The 20,221-nt window shown below is 44.2% G+C and overlaps 1 long non-coding RNA gene across 1 annotated transcript; it reads left to right on the top strand.

The window, feature by feature from the left end:
• Positions 1 to 8,272: 8,272 nt before the first annotated feature.
• LOC121105178 lies at positions 8,273 to 19,714 on the top strand. The gene is made up of 3 exons (XR_005837568.1): positions 8,273 to 8,339; positions 11,469 to 11,581; positions 19,246 to 19,714. It is a non-coding gene; the product is annotated as an uncharacterized LOC121105178 (long non-coding RNA).
• Positions 19,715 to 20,221: the final 507 nt, after the last annotated feature.

Here is a 20,221-nt window from a genome sequence, read left to right as displayed (position 1 = left end):
CAAATACAGAGAATTATTAACGTAAGTGGCCTCCTATAATAAAGCTCATTATTAATAGGCCTATTAGCTCAGCATTCATTTGAACTGACAGCAACTTCTTTCTACGGCAGCTGTTTGCTCCCTTTTTACATCCAAGACCCCTTCTGACATCTCAATGTACATTAAGAGGCAGAGAAGGGGGTGGGGGCTGCCAGGGAGGCAGTGACGGAAGTCATGCAGATTATTTTAAAAGGGGAGGAGAGACTGGGAGTTATTATTTATGGAGCACACATTAAAAATAATGGCGAACAGTACTGAGTGTATCACATGCAAGTGTGTTACATGTATTATTTTATCTACTTTGCAAAAAATGCAGGATGCCAGTTATATGTGAATTTCAGATAAACAACATATTTCTTTAGTATGAATATGTTCTGAATATTACATGGGACATGCTTTTATTGAAAATTATTTGCTGGTTATATGGAACTCCGATTTAACTGGGAGTCTCTATCTTTGTAAAGGTCGAGCAAGTTATGATACTATTCGCATTGTACAAGTAAGGGTGCGGAGTCTTAAAGGGGAAGTCCAAGGTAAGACCCCAAAAGGGGTTAGAATCTCTGACTTTGAATGTGGATTATTCCAGACCTCATTAGCTCACCACCATCCACAGGAGACACTCTCTACCCACGTACGGGTCATGATGCACACAGCTCTTACACGTGGCTTCCCGTTCATTTCTCCCGAATCTCCTGTAGTTGCTTTGATTGTACCCATTTTGCAGATGAAATCGAAGATCCAAGCATTTAAGCAACAACAGAGAGTCATTTCGGTCATTTATTGAGTATTGACTCCAGGCTGGGATTAGAACATTCAGACACAAGCACAGCCTTCAAACTCTGTGGATATAATCAATGGAATAAGGTTAAGTACACAAATCAGATAAGTGAAATGCACCATGGGACAAGCGATGTTATTACTCCCCAGTTCAATGAGGACATCAGGGTCCCTTTTGGGAGAGGTTTCAGCTGGTGAAGACCCTGTAGAAGATAGATATCACAGCCCGATTATTAAAGACAATCGTAAAGGAAACCCTGGATTGCCATCTGAGGAAACAATGTCATATATTCAGCTTGAAAATATTGTAAAAGTCCTGGGAGAATTAATCGTAAGTGAAAAATATGAGAAATTTAATAAATGGGAATTTGCAGAGACCAGTTTAATATCACACAGAAAATGACACAAAAATACGATCGTCCTTTCATTCATCAGTCTCAGCTCAGGATCAAATAATGGAGATCAGATTATTTGACATTTGTTTAATCAATATTTATTAAGCACCTAGTATGTGGCAGGCACTACGAAAGGAAAGCAAGATATTTGCTCTCAGGGATCCTCCGTATACTCTTTCAGACTCTCCTTCTTCTCATCTGTGAAATGGGAATAATAATATATTTGCATCACAGAACTGTGAGCGTAAAATGGGTCAATACACTCAAGCTGCTAAAATAGACTAGCACTGACTGGGTAGACAGCGAGCGTTAGCTCTGAGGACTGGTTGCTGAGGGCTGAATCACATGGGGCCGTAATGACACTGCCGTGTGACACAGAAGCATTTGGGGCAGGTGCATGGTACCAGGACACAAATGAAGCCAGACCTCCAACAAGGCCCTAGAGACTTCAATAAGCCTTCATGTTCACTAAGATGAGCCTTTCCCCAAAAGAGAGGAGGAAAGGGTATTCCAGGCTTGAGATGCGCTAACATTTACTGAGGTACATGCTACCTTCACACACAGATGAAGAAGTGGACGTCATATGACATATATGACATAGGATAGGGACCAGGCAGTGTGGCCTTTTCTCCTGATCACTCCATCCTGACTAGAATGGCAGGTGGTCTGGGGTGGCAGGTGACCCAAGAGAGTGGGAGGGAGGTAGAGGTTGGATGGGGGGAAGGGCCAGACCAGGAATTGTCTCAAAACTCATGGCAGCCGTCGGGGCTCCTGGGTAGCTCAGTCAGTTAACCATCTAACTCTCGGTTTCAGGTCAGGCCATGATCTCAGGGACGTGAAATTGAGCCCCCAAGTCAGGCTCTATGCTCAGCACGGAGTCTGCTTGACATTTTCACTCTCCCCTCAAAAAATGAATAAATCCTAAAATAAATAAATAAATAAATAAATAAACCAAACAAACAAACAAAAAACCCCAAAAAACAAAAAAACACCCTCTTGGCACTGCTGACTTTGTCCTTTGGGTGTTGGAGGATCCCCGAGGAGTAAATAGCACAAGAACAGGGACTGTCTTGATCAGAGTTGAGTTATAAACAAATGACCATGGTGGAAATTACAGAAATGATGTGGAGAGAGTCAGGTAGAGAGAGATGTTGGAGAAGACAGAGAGGGGAGGGACACAGAGACAGTGGAGATGTAGTTTTCAACTTGAGTCTTTGCCGTGCAGCTTTGAACTCCAACATTGTGCCCGAGATCTCTAAATTCTGTTACAAAATATCTGTGGGGTTATGGTTCAAATGGAGACAGATTTCCAACCATTTCTCTGTCTTCCAAAAGTGGTTGAAGTTCTGCAAACCTCTCTTCTACATTCAATTGCTGAAGTTCTCTACTTCCTGCTGCTAAATTAAATATATAATAGCATTTTGCCCCACCAATGAGATCCTCTGCGGAGATTCTGGAGTAATAAGTTGAAAATCCTATGCTCACTCATTCATTAATCATTTATCTTATCATCCATCCATTAAACCAGCATCCCATCCATTGATCTTTCTGTCTGTTCAATCATTCACTTTCCTGCTTACCCGTGTTTTCACCCACCCATCCACCCACCACCCACTCATTCCTCCATCCATCTACCCACCCTCTCATCCATCCATCCATCCATCCATCCATCCATCCATACATCCATTTCATTTACTAAATGCTCACCGAGCATCAGTTATATGCAGGCCCATATTAGAGTTGATTAAGCACAGCCCATTTCCTACAGGAGTTCCATAGCTCACTAGCAGACACAAGCAAGTAGGCAGCCATGTTACAATATCTTATCTTACAAGGATTCAACCAAAAAGACACTTCCAAAGTCCAGAGACAGAACAAGGTAAAGAGGATCAACTCTGGGCCACAAAGGAGATTTTTGCTTTTTTAAAGAAGTGACTCAGCTGTCTGACAAGTTCTAGAACTACATCAGCACATAAAAAATGGCTGAGGGCATGTGTGTTTACTTGGCATCCGTCCCTACTTTTCAAATTTCAGATATTTCCAGAGGGCAAAGTCTTTACTCCACAAAACTCCTATGAGGAGTTATCAATTACAGCAGGTTCTTAGGAAAAATAGTCGTTTCCCCCATGCTCTACCATTTTTTTAAGAAAATAATATATTTTCCTTGGGTTCTCTACCTCCCATCCCCCTGTGCATTCAGTAGCGAGGTCCTGAAGACAAGGTTGCCTGGAAATTCTCCCACAGACTTGGAGGAGGAGAAGGTCGAGGACGGGAGCTGGCGACCTGGGCTCTGCCTACCTGACTCCTGAATAGATTACTTATTATCTGGTCAGCACGTACAAGATGGAATTAAGGGGTATTTTATTCAGTTCGTTGGTGATGAAAGATGCAGACAACGGCTGCAAACTTGGGACTTGGAGCTGTGGCCAAAATGGCTAGAAATTACTACAGGAGAGAACAAGAAAAGCTTGTCAGTATCTAAAGCAAACCCTCCTTTTCATTCAAACCCTCCTTTTCATTCAGCTACTTTTCCTTTAATGTGTTAATGAATTAACACACCTTGGCAAATGGCAGGACCCAGGGAGCTTGGCTTTTGGAGGCAGCAAATGCCCCTGAATCCTGGCTTTTTAACAATGACCCTGAGACTCCCTGTCTAGGCGTTTTCTTCTACAGACTGGGGAGAATCTTGGGTTGCCTGGACCAGGGGAGAAGCGTGTGTGCCATGAGGGCACCCCCATTATGTCTTTGTGTCGTGATTTGTACATTGTATTTGCTTCCAGGGATGAAAAAGCTAGTTTTCTAAGGAGACGGTGGGCATGGTGCACTTGCTTATGAATGCGGATGCTGTGAATTTATTTGGGAACCTGTTGGAGTTGAGTCTCCCAGTGCGGGTATATGAAGAAGAGCTCAAATTGAGTGTGGAGATAAAGACGGGGGTGGGGGGGGGTGGGGAAGAAGTAAAGAGGATGGGGAAAGGAGCAGGCAGTGAAACAGTAGAAGCTTCTCACACCTTCCCTAAGTGGCCCTCCTACTGCCATGATGCCCAGACTCCTGCCAGGCCATACTCCTGCCCTGCCCCCGATGCGTATTTCTCCAGTCCTTGTCCATACCCTTGACCGTGATCTCCTTAAGGATAACGATAGTACTTTACCCATGTTTGAATTCCCAGCACCTAACAGCACCTGGCATGGAGTAAGCATTTCACAAATGTTTATTGTTCAATCAAAAAATGAATGGGAGGATTCCAAGTGACTGATAATGTTACCAAGGTCGAAGTTACGAACAGCAAAGAGGAGCAAATTGAAGGACAGTCTGTGTGATTTGGTAAACTTTGAGAGATGTCATAAAAGGAAGTACCAATGCTATATATCTCCTACTCAGAGTGTGGTCCCTGGACTAGCATCACCAGCGTCTTGATCCTGAGAACTTTTTGGAAATGTGAATTCTCAGTGTCCATCCTGTGGCTGCTGGTTCAGAATCTATGGGCTCAGAAGTCTTTGTTCTAATAACCTCTCTATGAGGGTCTTATGTACTCTCAAGCTAGAAAAGCACCAGATTAAATATATTACCTTTATCAGTGAAATAGTCTGTTAAGTGACTTAATCTAGTATGTAAACACCAAAACATAGGAAAAATGCCTTTTCTACCAGTCTTGTAGAATTGGTGATGTCCACCGTTTTCCTCATAGGCATTTGGCAGATTTCAGAAAGAAAACAAGGAAGGAGAAAAGACTAGAAGGACGGGTCTTATTATGTGAATCAACTACTGTCTCTGATATCTGTTGTGATGGTCACTTCTCATATGTCAGAGTTGAAACTGACATGGAAACTTCTCCAGCTCCGAATGCCACAGACAGGGGCTTTATGAACCAAAGGATCTGGAGGATTTTGCCTTAGATCGTGGCATAGATCTAGGGTATTCACCAGGATAATTAATGCTAGTTGCCACAGCAGACAAGTGCGATGGCTCAGTGACTTGCCACAGCAAAAGTTTTTATTCTCACTCACACTACAAGTTCAACACCAGTTGTGGGAGATCAGAGATGGAGGGGATTATTCCACACAGCCATTCAGGTATCCAGGCTGATCAATATATCATGGCACTGGAATCCATCTGAAACACGTGGTCACAATGGTTATGGGAGAGAAGACATGGCAGAATCAGGCCCTAGCCTGTCAGTGTCTATGTCACGTTCCCTCATGGTGAATTGGTTCTCTCACAGTGAATTGGGCAGAACTTGGCACACAGTTTTCCATATTGGTGCCTTGGCAGTCATCAATGTTCTCAATAATCCTTGGCCGTGGAAACCTCTGCTTTGCCATGGAAGCAGATCTCTGAGAGCAGCTTGCACTGATGACAGAGGGGGAAGTGGTGGGTAAATACCCCAGCTTCCTCAGCCCTCTGTCAGGGTAATTCTGAGGCTCCTTCTACACTGATTTCTAGAGTTCTTCAGTAACATGAAGCTCCAGTTGACTACCCTGGGAGCTGGCTGGGTACCACACCTTATACTGACTTCGTTTCTTTCCCGTTATCTCCTCAAGATACTACTAACCTAGTCATCCTTGTCTTGGGGTCTGCTTCTGGGGAAACCACATCCAGCTACGAAGGAGGTGGGAAAGAGAGAGGAATGCACTGTCTCCCCCACAACACACCTGTCCAGCAAAGGGTTCCCACTCGAAATCCTAAACGCAGGGAGGGATGTCTGCTTGTTGGCAATCCACTTCTAAGCTCCCAATGTTGAAAAGTCTGTGGTTTCGAAGAACTGGTCCTTAGCATTTCATATCTGAATCATCCACGTAATGAGGCTTTGCAATCCCACCCACCCTCTTCACACTAATGCTAAACTTTGGTTAATGAAGCGATACCCATTGTATGGATAGGAAAAGCGATTCAGGGCTAGTCACTTCCACTCAATTGAACACTGTTAGTGTGATACTTGATATAACATCCCAACAATTACCTATTCAGAGTCCAGTCTTTTTTTTTTTTTTTTCCTTGTCTCTTCATATTACAACTAAGTCCAAAGTTATCCATCCGGGTATTAGACCCTTAATTCCTGTCTATGCATAAAAGTACAGGAAGAGCCACACTGCTCAAGGATTTAAGCTGTTACTTAACCTTGAGTCTTCTTGGCTCTTGATTTAAAGCCTTTCAAACCCTTTTTAAGAGAGAAGACGTTTCTCATTCTAAGATTAATATCCTCACTCTCCATTCCCACCTGAAGGAAGTAATGTGAGGCTTAGAGCGTATGTAAGGGCCAGAATCACCAAAAAAGAACTCGGCTTCATCCGTCTATCCGTTTATTTATTTATCATACATTCACTGAGCATCTGCGGCGTGCTAGACACTGTGGTACTACTGCTGACTCCCTTATCCGCGGGGATTATGCCTCCTCGTAGAGATGCTGTCAAAGGTACCCACGCGGCTAATGCTGAATAAAGAGTACGCTACTGAAAAAGAGAACAGTTATAACAGTTCAGAGGAAGGAAAGATCCCAGCTCACTGGGGATGCAAGTGTGTACGGAACCCAATAGCTGTTTATTTAATAATCCATTCATTCATTCATGTAAAGCAAGGTCGGTCATTTCACCACATGCTAGGGAAGGGATGGAATGGGTAGGTCAAACCAACCCGGTCCCCAGTCCCCTGTGAGATCTATAGTTAGTAAAATGGAAGGTGGGTCATATTTAGGTATGTTGACATAGATCTGATGGTTGGGGTTTGGACAGATGAGTGTTTTCCATGCAGAGATGACAAGACATAGAGCAGTGAGAAGAAGACAATCAATTTGGTGGGAGAGAAAGCTCTGGGATCAGGCATGAGAGGATGTCAGGCTAGAATCAGGCCTTTTGGTCTGACCTTGGGCAGACCCGACTGCCAGTCCTGGTGATTGGGTGATGGACAAATAGGGGCCTCTGAAGCTCTTTCAGCAAAAGGGCAAGAGAATACAGGGCGGACTTGGCAGGAGAAAGATGCAGCCTGGAGATACAGATGGAGAGAGGGTGTAGCTCCAACAGCAGCTGGAAAGGCACCCGGACCTGAACTGGGGCAGCTGCCCAGGGGTGACTGATAGGGGAAGGTTGTGAGAGGCAGCACGTGGGTAGAAACTGCGGGAATCACGATGGCCGGGAGGTGGCTGTGGAAGTCAAGAAAGAAAGGAGGGACTCACAGATGCTGGCTCTCCTTCCTGGACACAAAGGTAGACTCCATCGCTAGCCTCCCTGAGAGATCAGTGTGGCCACATGACTGCGTTCTGGTCAACGGGACGTGAGCAAGAATCTTGTACAAGATTTTCATGGCTAACCCATAAAAACAAAGCAAAAGAAAACAAAACAAAAACATCTTCCCACAGGCCAGCTAGATTCTGTCATCATTTGCCAGCATAATGCGGCGATGTCAAGAACAAAGGGGTGAGGGGAATCACGAGACAGAAGGAGACGGGGTCCCTGCACGCCTGCCTGGGGCAGGGTCCGCCGACTTTCAGACACCACTCCAGTGAACGGACGTGGCTGTATTCCAAGAAAACTTTATTTATGGAAACAAGCGACAGGGTAGCTGTGTCCCTGGGTTGTGGTTTGCCAAATCCTGGCCCCGAGCAAAGTGCCCCCTCCCACTGACCTCACTGGACTATGACAAAGGGGGACAAGATGCTCATTTGTATTTGTTGAACTTCTGAGACCTGGGGGTCGTTTGTTACAGAGGTTAGCTTTGGCTTGTGCAGGAAGAGAGAAAAAAGGCTGTAAAACCTTCCTATACTCCTCTGAAAATGTGAGAACTTACGGAAGATAAGAGAGGAAATGCCACCCCGGGTTTTTCAGCAATGCCTTAAAAATGAGTGTGACTACAAACGCGTAGGGGAAGGACCCCCAAATCCCTAGGACATTCTGGGGAGGTTCAAGCTATGAGTAGTGCAAGGATCCTGGATTTCTTGGCTTGGAGGTGGAGAAACCTGGTGGCTCAGGCCCCTTCTTGTGACACAGCGTGATAATTGGGGTTTAGACACATTCGTTTACGGATGGAAAATTCTGCTGTCTGCATTCCAGAATTCAAAAGTAAGAAGGGAGAAAAGAAGACTTGGAATTACTCCAGGTGGAGGAGAACTGAAGAAGTCTGTCAGCAAGCCCTCAGGTAACAATATCATAATTTAAAATTTTTCCTAACAATGGGGGAGTAATTAATGATACAGCTTCTGCCTTTCTTGTTTCCATCTCAGGCTAGCTGAGTGCGGTGTATGTGTGGTGTGCTGTGCACATAGGGGTGTGTGTGTGGCTTGTATGTGTGTGTGTGTATCCATGTGCCAGGTGTGTGTGTACGGTGTGTGTGTGCAATGGGTGTGTGTGGCAGGCATGCCTCTCTGTGTGTGGGTGGGTAGGGCTGTGCATGAGTGTGGGAGGTTGTAGTGTCTGTGTGTGTGTGTGCATGCCACCGGTGTTTGTGTATGTGCGTGCGTGCGGACTCCCAAGTCCGCAGAGACGGGAACAGGAGGCGTTCGTCTCCTCACGTTTGACAAAGTAGATTTATCTACTTGAGAGACCCATCAAACAGGGTCCACATTTCTGCCTCCGTAGCAACTTGCCGGTTCCTCAAGGTGTTTTAATCAGCCTGGGGGCTGTGAGACAAGTTGATAGACCCCCCAAACCACTCAGTGTGACATTCTTGAAGGGCAAATTGGAAGCCCTTCTTGATTTAGTTGGATTCGCAAGCAGAGAAAACAAAAGTGTTACTCTTGTTGACTACCCCCTTACCTTCCCTTAGAGAGACTTCCCCTCATGCTGAAGTGACAAAGGGATTTCAAGTCTCCCCAAATGCCCAGTGGTGAACATTCTAGGACAAGGTTGCCTGAAATGACTTACTCTCTCTTTGAGGTACCCTGAGTTTCTATTAGAGACACTTGAAGATCTGTAAATTTATGCCCTCAGTAATTTATACCGTGGACCTAAAATTATTTTCAAATTGATCTGGAAAATATGCATGAGGGAGGTAAGAGCTAGGGGCCAATTTCCAGGTTATTTGGGCCAATGTCCAGATCCATAGCTAAAATTAATGTCACGTCTGACGAGTGACATCTCTTCTCTGGGCCGGGGTTTCCTCCTGCAGGTGTAGATGTTGAGACTTGAGTCAGATCCATGTTTTCCAAACTGTGTTCTAAAGGACAGTAATAGTAAGTCATGCAGTGAGGGGTTTCAGTGATGAGCTTAATCTGAATTTGTTTCAGTACTAATAACTGAGATCAGAAACAACAGTAGCTTCAACAAGATGGAAGTTTATCTTTCTTTTAAGCAAAAGTCATCCAGAGGTGAGCAGCAGTGGGCTGATAGGACAGGGAGCCCAGATCCTTCTATCTTTCTTCCCACCATCCTTTGCGATGACTTCCGTTTTCAAAATCATTCAGTAGTTTAAGATGGTTGCTACAGCTCCACCCATTGCATCTGCATTCCAAGTAACAGGAATGAGGAAGTAGGAAACAGGGTGGATAGGCATGGTGCTTCTTCTAGATAAATCCCTTCTTTGAAATAGTCTTTCCTGAAATCCCTTATGACACTTCTGATTTTATCTCATGGGCCACCATGTAGTCACACAACTACATCCAGCTGCAAGAGATGCTGGGAAGTGTAGTATTTTAGTCAAGGGTATTGCCAATGTGGATAACATCAGAGTTCTTTTCCAAGGCAGTTGGAGAAATGTGTGTTCAATGACAGGTTAATCATTCCTGCCATAATGACTGAGGAAGCATGCAGTGTACTAGATTATAGTTGAGATTTCTCATCTGTACATTTCAGAGATTTCATATGCAGATGCACATTGTGACACTTCCTACATGAGATGTGTCCCATAATTATTTGATCATAGACTCCTTTCGTTCCCAAACATCATGTGCAATTACTAGTGCAAGAAATAACTTGGAGGACAACTGTAGGCAATGGTCTCAAGTGGCCTTGGTTACTGACGAAGTGTTAGATGATCTAGACCAGAGGTCCCCCTCTTCCTCACCAGGTGCAGGTGTCTTGAGGCAACCCTGATTCCAACTCACCATTCCCTCCTGCCAACTGCCTGGGCACCCCTGACAATCACAGGCATAATTCTCGAACATCCCATGGGCACTGCCCTCCTTGCACTGAAGGGGACACGTGAGGATCTCGCCTCCTTCATTGTCATACTTAGTCACGATTTGGTGGGTTTTTACTGAGATGAGATCATGGGGTGTTAGGCAGCAAAGTCTTGATTTGATTCACATCAAGTGAGGATGTAATTGGAAGCAATCAGAATGAAGTGTCCCATTTTAGGAAAAGCCCTTTATGCAGCAAAACTTAGAGATGGCACAGTGATGACTTAAAGGGCCAGTCACAGATTACGAAACACACAGAACGAAAGCAACGAAAATAAGAAAATGACTCTGGCACGTGTCCCCCTCATGCGAGGCTCTGCATGTGTTCCCTCAACGGCACGGTGATGCATGATGATGTCAACAGACAGTTCTAAGTTTCAAAGTTTCCGAGCCCATCACTATCCCATTCATAAAATGTTGCTTGCGTCCTTACTATAGTTGAAGCCCTTCGGAAGCTCACAGTCAAGCCAAAGAGAAGAATGTTAAACAATGAAAGTCAGAAAAGAGTGCTGGAGGTCTTCACAGGGTGGCAGATGGCCCACAGAGACAGATGTCTGGTGGTGAGAGATGGAGCTTGAGAATAAGACGTGCACGTCCCTGAGCCTTTGCTGGACCAGTTTTTGGACCTGGTAAAGGCTGCTCAACTTCTCTGGGCCTCCATTTCCTAATCTGCAAGATGGAATAAAGAGTTTCCCTCCCTAGGATAGTTTTCACTATGAAATGAAAAAATGCACCTCCCACTTTCCCTGCTCCACATGTGAGCATCCAGCAATGGTTTCCTGTTGTTATTGCTGTGCCTCGGATTGATGTTATTTACTCTTCTTTTGATATTTTTGGCAAGGGAGCAATGGGAACGCACGAAGGAGGAAAGGACAGTTCTATCTTGGGAAGAGGGGCTTTCTGTTATAGCAACTCTGGACCGACTTGCAAAAGAAAGAATGTTCAAGGAGATGAAGATCCATCAGAGGGCATCTAGACCGACCTGTGAACAAAACATTAAGCCTCATTCCGTGAAGCCGGTTCCGGCCAGTTTCAACACATCTTGCTTTAGCCAAAGCAGACCACATATTTGAATTTGAATGATTCCTCCCCAATCCCTAGAGGATTTTTACCTGGCATGCTTATGCATTTAATACCTGGCTCTCTTCTAGGGAAAGAAAGACAGTGACCAAACTTCCTCATGGGAGGAATGAGGACTGAACCAAAAGACTCACAAGGAGGTCAGGAGCCAGGAAGGTGGAGAACAGGCTAGGACACGGGACAGGTGAGTGGACTGGGGCAAGGTGTGTGGCACTAGGGTCTGGCTGCAGTGTGCTGGCTCCCCAGATCAAAACTGACCACAGCTCTCCTGAACCACCGGTGACCTTGGGCAAATGACATCCCCTCTACCCCCCCACCCCCCCGCCCGCCCAGCAGCCTTCAATTTCCACCTTTTAAAACTGGTGTGGGCTAATGGCGTCACTATCATCACATCCAGAGTTCTGATTGCAATTACACAGTTCTCTAGAGACAGCAGAGAAGGACTTTGTTAGAAGAAAGAGTATTTCTTTACCCATAGAACCACATATGCTATCCAGAAGCTTTTGGGGTTCTTGAATTTTCTTCTGAGAAGTCCCACTATCCAAAGAATAACTCCCAACACCACAGTTTCTTTTAATAAACAGTTACATCATCTTTCTAGACACTACCGCCCACAGCCTCAACACAGATGGGTTATCTGTGAAACTGGAGGCTTTGGACGTCAAGGTCACTCAGAGTGATAAGGCATATTCACATTAGGAATGCCTCCTTGTGGGGGCCTCCTCATGGAGCCGAGCACCAGGGTAAGACGTGCTTTCAGTTTGGCAAGGAGATGCCTCCGGACTCCTCAGCGCCATACCCGTGTTCCCCGAAATGGGCCCAGCAATGTTGCACGACACTTCTGCTCACAAAACGTGGAAGAGCAAAAGTTAAAGTAGCGCTTTTGTGACGAACATAAAAACCTGTTTCCTTTGTTTCATTTTTAAGGCTTCATGAGGATTTTCAACGGTTTTCCCCAAAGTCCTGTGCTTTGGCTTCTCCGTGTAGAAATGGAGGTTGCGATCAGTAACGTTTTTTTTATCCTGGGTAGTAATCAGTAACTTGAAAGAGGAGGCATCCAGAATGTTCATAAGCACCAAAGTTGCCACTTAAAGGAGATACAGAGCAGGGCGGTGAAAAGCATTCTTTTCGAGGCAGCCTGCTCAAAGGTCTTGTAAGCTCGTGTCACCTGTGTCACGTCTTTACAATGGGAGCCACCACGGCAGCTGGGAAGGGTCTTCCGGCATTGGTAGCCTCCTAGCACCTCAGTCAGTAGCCATACAACTGACTGAGTCTGGATTAAAGTCCAAATCTGTAATTTGAGGATTATCATGTTTTTTTATGGGATTGCTATGGGGATTAAATAAAAACAGCAGTTTTCCATCACATAGTAAGAATTAAAAAAAAAAAAAACTGTTGATGTCTTTAGTCCTTCTCTCCTATTCACAGAACGGTTTCATTCATTCAGGGTTTTTTTTCCAGAATGTAGTTAGTTTATTTGCTTGGGACCTGGAAAACCTAATGCGAGTAGATGAACTGAGTTTTTTAATTAACAAATCTATATCAAACATCTATTAAGTTTATGAAACTGTGCTATGTATCATGGGAAATATGGAGTTGGTCCCTTATTCTAAAGGAGCTTAATTGGAATGGCAAAGCAGAAACACATGCATAATCGACTGTTAATGCCTGAAATGGGATATTAGGAAGGGTACTTTATGGTCGTTTGGGATTCTTGGATCAATAGAATGATTGGCATGGCCGTGAGCCCCTCAGGGCAGTTACTTTCACATCTTCACCTCTGCATTCTCATGTCTACGTCTATGACACACAAGGGGGTATCATTGAATGTGTCTTAGGTAGATGGATGAGTGGATGGATGGATGGATGGATGGATGGATGGATGGATGGATGGATGAGTTCATGGATGGATGGATGAATGGATGAAGAATATATTATTTTTTTAATTGCTGTGATCACTATTAGGCTCACATATTCTGTGGGTAAGCCATACAAACAAGGGGATGTGGAAATAGTTGTGTCCACTCTGAAATGTCTGAGGCTTCAGCTGGAATACTTGAGTGAAGAGTGGTTCAATGGCTGGAACCATCTGAAGGGTCATTTATTCACACCTGTGGTGCTTGATATTGACTATAGGCTGTTAGTAATGAGGACACCTACATGCTGCCTTTTCATGTGGCCCAGGCTTTCTCCCAACATGGAGGTTCTAAGGGTGATAGCTTAAGAAAGAGAGTCAGGCAAGGACTATGTTCCCTTTGTTCACCTAGTGCAGATTCATGCAGTATCACCTTCACTTCCTATTAGTCAAGGCAGCCATCACAAATGCTACCCACATTCCAGGAGAGGGGCCAAAGACCACCTTGTGGCGGAGAGGAACAAGGTTTTAGAAAAGAGTATGGGATTACAAATAGCATGGCCATTTGGGAAAGTTGTCCACAAATAGAACAAACATGATGGATGGATGAATGAATGCTTCTGAGTTCAGACTCCCTCAAGTTTGTGCAGAAGTGAACTGATTGAACAGATGTGTCGGCAGAGTTGGGGAAGGGAGGCCTGAGTAATAGAATCTGATCAAGATGTTGAAAATCAAGGGTAAAGGACCTCTCAGGAACTTATGATCTAAAGAAATGATTCAGGAGAGCACAAGGTCAAACAAGTTAAATTAGAGAACTGGAGTCATGTGAGAAAAATATGGAGGGAGACAAGGCTGGAGGAAGCCCCATGGCTAGGGGCCGTGGCCTTGGAAGCACCATCCAAAGCTCACCTCGGTACTTCCCATCTTCGTGTCTTGGAGACAATGGATGGGCACATGGGCCATATTTCATTGAATCAGCAAAATGCACTTGAACAAGGAAGGGAGAAAAGGAACAGTCATGGGGGTTGATTCTTATGACTCTGGGGGATGAGGGAGAACCTACAAAAAAGACAATGACTCCACTGTTTTCATTTAAAACGAACTTAAGCCTTTTCTTTCCTGAATGAAACAGAAAAGGACAAGAACTAATATATCCATTTCCTTTTACATTGGAGGCCAATACAGAGATGGAAAGTGCTCTCTGGGGGGAGTGATGTAAGGTCACTGCATTTACCCAGCTCTGTCCTCGGAGCTCGGGAAGCAGGCTGACATGTGAGGGACTTTTATTTTTCCCTCCGATGCTAATTGAATGTGCAGATAGAGAAGTTCCGAAGTGACTACACTAAAATGAAATATGTCCCCCGAGTACCTGCTTCCATCCGTGCTCCTGCCCACTGCCCTCCACCCCGGCAGAATGAGAACATTTTCTGGCCAACAAAGCCCATCTTCCGTTATTATTTCTCTTTGTCTCTTTTCATATCTCCTAATGGAAACATTCCAGTAGCTGCTGGCTAGAAAATTAGCCATCTGAACTCTGATTCTCCCTCTCTCTCATTTTCTTTCTTTCGTGTCTCTCTCTTCTCATCAGATTAGTGAGAAAATTCAGCATTGAATCTCTTTCAAGCTCTTCGCTCTGCACAGCCTGGCTAACACATGGAGGGGCTAAGATTAAACCTTAATTTAACTCTGTCTCTCACCCAAACGTCACCAGACTCCTGGCCCAGTTTAACTTTCAATCATTCTCTGAAAAGTCTGGAGGAGTGTGGCTCCACACTGCCCGAGTCTCCAATGTGACCTTCTTTGCCTGGTCAAACGCCTTGTGGTGAAATCCAAGATGGCATTAGGACGGAGGAGAGTGAGAAGAAATGAATATTTATTGAGTTCCTGGCATATGCCAGGCACTTTAAATGCATTATTCCTTTTGATAGAACAGCCCCACGAAATAAATACATGTTTCTCTATCTTTTTCAGGGAGAAACTGAGGCTTATTAAGGATCACTATCTTGTCTAAGCCTACCCCGATAGTGAGCAATAGCGTCATGATTTTCTAGCAATGTTTGCTAATGTACCAGTTGTCCTGGAGGCTGGATTTGCCCCCAGAGTGACCAGCCACCAGCACAAGCACAGTAATGAGAAAAATCCCATATGGACTCTTCTGGTCAGTGCTGACACACAGACCAGTTTCACGCAGGGAACTGAAGGTCACAGAGGCTCAAGACCTCATCATCCTTCACACATTTAGGAAGGGGAAGAATTGAGACTGGAACTCAGCTCTGTTGTGGATCAAAGTTCACGCCTGTTGGAACTAGAATTGTAATTGTGCGTATCTGCACTAGGGCCAACCCATCGAGAACCAAATCGTGTTCTCTCCGTTCCGCTTCAGGCCTCGTGGAGTATCTGATATTTCCATGCAAAATTGAAATAAAGAAAACAGGAGGACCAACATGTCTTCAAAAGGCTTCCTGGTAAAACAGAAAGAGTCAATTGTGGGTTTTTGTTTGTTTGTTCCTGCTTTTAAAAAATAGGGAATAGTAATGTTAACTCTGATAGTGTCCAGCAAGCAGAGATGGAACAGGAACCCAGAGCAGACCTGCCTCTGGAGTGAGAAAGCCAGCCCTTGGGAGGAGGAACATGGTGCCAAAAGAGATGAGGAGCCAGGTCATAGGCCAAGCAAGATGCAGCTACCCAGCATTGATCAATTTCAGAAAAAATCTGCAGGGTGAAATCCAGGGGTGGAGCATATGATATTCAGAACCCCCAGGGGAGAGACAAGAATTCAACATTAGACGAGCCCATTAGCAAGCTCTAGTTATATGTGTCAAGTGTTCACCACGGTGCTGTTAATTCAGGTTAGTCATATGCATATATATGGAGAATATAAAGAATATGAAGAATGTATGTATGTAAAGATTCTTCTGTACAAGGATCATTGAATACATATGTATACCACTCCCACAAGGGACTATTATGCAGCCATTGTAAGTTGTTGAAATAAAATGTAGGACAAAGGAAAAGGCTCTTTAGCTCATTATCCTCCTCCCTGATAAATGAGAGGATGCAAAACCGTTCTCTCTCTGAATAAATTCATCTGTGTAAAAATATGTAGAATGAACCTGGAGGAAATTGTGCTAAAACATTCATAGCACCTGACTTTAGACATAAAATTTGAGGGTCATATTTTTCCTTTTATTTACACTTCTTTTTTTTCATCTTGTCCATAATAAATATCGATTTTTTTACACACAAAAAAGAATATATTCCAAGATGAGAGACCTGGGCAGGAGCCTGGAACAGAGCGGGCTACCCATGGAGGTTGGGGGTTTGGCCACATACACTTGGTGGATTTGGGCACAGGGAGGCTGGCCAGGCAGGAAGGACAGTCAAGAGACAGGAAGAAGAGGGACCAACGGGTATTAATGTGTCCTCTGTTCAAGACCTACAACACATATCATCTCACTCTGTCTTCTTGGTGGCCTTGGTAAGTATGTATGATTATCTCCATTTTACGGACGTGGACTTGCAAGTTCATAAAGATTAAATAACATGTCCAGAGACACAGTCAGCTCAAACAGTACAATAGGTAATATTTATTTAACACCCTTGTGTCACAATAGACACTGAGAACTTTCCACTCATGTACCAGTTTAGTCCTTGCCGCAAACCTATGTGACAGGTACCATAAGTTCCTTGGTCCTGCAAGTGGAGAGTGTGAAGTACACTTGACCCTGAGTCCCACAGGTAATGGAGGTTGAGTTGGTGTTGGGCCAGTGAGTCCAGAGAATGCGTTAAACGACTGCAGGATACAACCCACAAGGAATACAGCTGACAAGAGCAGAGTAGGGAGCTGGTGGTCTGGCTCAAAAGACCATGCTCTTTCCAATATAGTCAGCATCTCCAACTAAACACATGCAGAAAATGAAACGAGCAGCAAGCCAACAATCAAGGCATGTCAGTTCAGCTCCATTGCTAATGTATCATGTAACCCATTAGTCCTGTCTGGGATTCTACTTAATTTCCCACACAGTACAGGTGAGTGTGGTTGAAAACCTTGAAGTCCCTTCCAAGTCCCACCTCTTAGGCAACCCATTTCTGCACTGGAGTCTGTGGCTCCCCATTACCCTCATGTCTTAGCATCCTTTTTTCACAATTTACATAATTTTTCAATATTTAAAATATTTTTACTTTGAAATGATCTTAGAATCCCAAGAAATTGCAAAAAATAGTGTAGAGAGCTCCTGTGTACCCGTCACTCCGCTTGCCCCCAACGATCACCCAAAAATTGACATGGGCACTATTAACTAAGCTGCTCTGATTTCACCCATTTGCATGAGCTCACCCACTGAGCATCCTTTGAAGTTATGAAAGGTCCCTCGTGATGTGGAGCCCACTCAGCTGTCCATCTTTCCTTCCATCCACATAGCCTTCACAGTTTACTCTTGTGTTTTTCTTCTTCACATCTTACTCTTTAGCATACTTGATCTCCTTATGGGTCCGCAACACACCACATTATTTGCCCTGGATCCCAGATAGTCTTCCTCGACATTACTGTCCACCAATGTCTCGAATCAGAAGCTGCCTCCACGGTGTATCCTCCTGCCATTTCTCATCGCCTCTCTGGAATTGCTTGCTCCTGGGCCAGCTCCCTTGGGAATCCATCCTACATGGGCAGGGAGTCATCTTGACTTCCCGGGAATTTCTGTGCCTACCATGGTGCTTGGGACCTATTAGAAGTGTAACACATAGTTGCGGGCAGAACGAACAAATACAACCAGGGATATTAATGTCTCTTATTTTTACGACTTGAGGTAGCTCTTAGAAAAGAACCCCCTCAACCTTAAAAAGCTTTCCACTGAAGAATAATTAATTTGTAAATAAAAAGTACATAAAGGATGCAGTGCAAAAAAAAAAAAAAAAAAAAAAGAAAAGAAGAAGGAAGGAAGGGCACATATACTCAAACAATCGCCACATTCAAGGCTTTATAGGACCATTCTGCTACTTAAGAGAAAAGGCAAAACTACTGTGCACATAATTGAATTTAAATGATGAAAAAAACACATTCATTCTCACTATGCATTAGAGACACTATTTTAAAATTATTTCTAATATAAACACGCTCTCCAGCCTTCATTTTTCCCCTTTTTGCTCCTGCTCTCAGCACAAATTACTCTTAAGTTGGGTTGAATAATAAATGAAACAGTCAGCGTCGTTAATGACAAAGTGTAATATTGAGATGATGAGACCTCTTGTTTGCAAAGCTTTTTTCTTGGCTTCCTCCCCCCCAAACATTCCTCCGCAAGGATCACTGGCAAAGTGATTTATATTCAACTGAGTATCTAATTGAAAGACTATGAACCCGTGGAAATGTAGACTAGCAGGTCTGATATCCTAAGGAAAAAAATAAATAAATAAGTAAAACCACCTTCTCTTCGGATAATCGCACTTACTGGTGTATGGCAGTCTCTTATTTGGAAAAAGAGCTTCCATTTTATAGCTTATTCAAGTCTCACAAAGATAAGCTCTCAGCTTATTAGTATCCGGCGCTGCATTTGGGGAAGGGTTTACTTGAGCAGAGGTTAATTTTGCCCTATTACGGTTGCTGAAGTGCAGCGTGCCCTAACATCCATTTCCTGTCAGACACATGTTCGGGGAGATGTGAGGGTCATACATATGAACATCGGCTTGGAAAGGACCATCCGTTTTCCCAGGTCGAGACGATCTTGAAGCAGGTAGTGGGGTGGGATGAATCTAGAGTCTGGCGATTGGAGTTTCCCTGGGGTCTGGAGAGCTCCAGAAGTCCTGTGCTTGATTCCCACCTATTTCCTAGCTTTACTCCACTTCCTGGCAAGGCAGACATCATTACCTCCCTCCGTGTTGAACTTTCATGGCTCATAGAATTAAGACTCATAATGGCTATCTAACCTTTAAATTAGTTGGAGAACAGTGTACTCAGAAGATACGTGTAGATAAAACTAATGCTTGCGTATCCATTCCAGAGTTGGGGCAACTTCTACCACGAGTTTGTAAGACCAAAGACCATAGGAAGGACTTTTAAGTACCTGCCATCACAACGCTAGTCAAAATCGGAATGAACTAGCCAACACTCGTCGTCTCCATCCCACACTGCGCTAAGCACTTGAGATGCACCGACTTCGTTAAAAACATCACAACCACCCAATAAAGAAGATATGCCTCTTCCCGATTTTGGGATGAGGGAACGGAGGCTCAGAGATAGTAAGTATCCTGCCCTTGTTCAGAGTGATAGTAGGAACTGGCAGATCGGGGACTTGAACTCGGGCCAGTCTGACTCACATCCACACTACTGCAGTGCAGCCGTCCCTTTTCCCTTGTAGGAGTCACAACATGATCAAATATCTCCGAGAAACATTTCTCTCACCTACGAACGCGTGTTCCCCCATGACGTGACCACGCAGCAGTTGTTGTTGGCATAACAAATAAATTCAGTTCAACATCTTTCTCTTTTTACCTTTGCTGCTGAAAATCTCCAAGCTAAATCCACTGCTCGACCATGATAATTTCATTTGCCCTCAAGATAAATGTGCCCTCCTATCCTTCTAAGTGGATTTTAAATTTCTGGTTCTGTTTCCATGGTCTTCAGCTATCTCTCATCGTTAGCCCTTCTGGATCACTTTTGAGGAGGTCTGTACAATTAGAAATCACTTTCCAATCAATGGACCTCCTCTTGCTGTAAGGGAAGACTGCTTTAGGGGTCAGGACACAAAGGAAAGTTGAGGGACTTGCCCAAAATAAAGGAGCGGGCAAATTCTGAAACTGACGCTTTCTAACAAACCCTATTCTATGTTTAGTGATTATTCCATTTTTTCATGTTGCCTTGTGCATGTGGGGAATATGTATTATTTAAAAATTTAAATTTCCTGAAAGATGGTCACAACAAAAAAGCAGACATTTATCAAGTGTGCTCTCGGCCGTGCTCTGCACTAAGTTTTATTT

The sequence above is a fragment of the Ursus maritimus genome, unplaced genomic scaffold (genome assembly GCF_017311325.1).
Source record: "Ursus maritimus isolate PB19 unplaced genomic scaffold, ASM1731132v1 scaffold_25, whole genome shotgun sequence".
NCBI lineage: Eukaryota > Metazoa > Chordata > Mammalia > Carnivora > Ursidae > Ursus > Ursus maritimus.
Note: the sequence above shows the minus strand (reverse complement) of the source record. Positions and strands in the feature narration are given on the sequence as shown.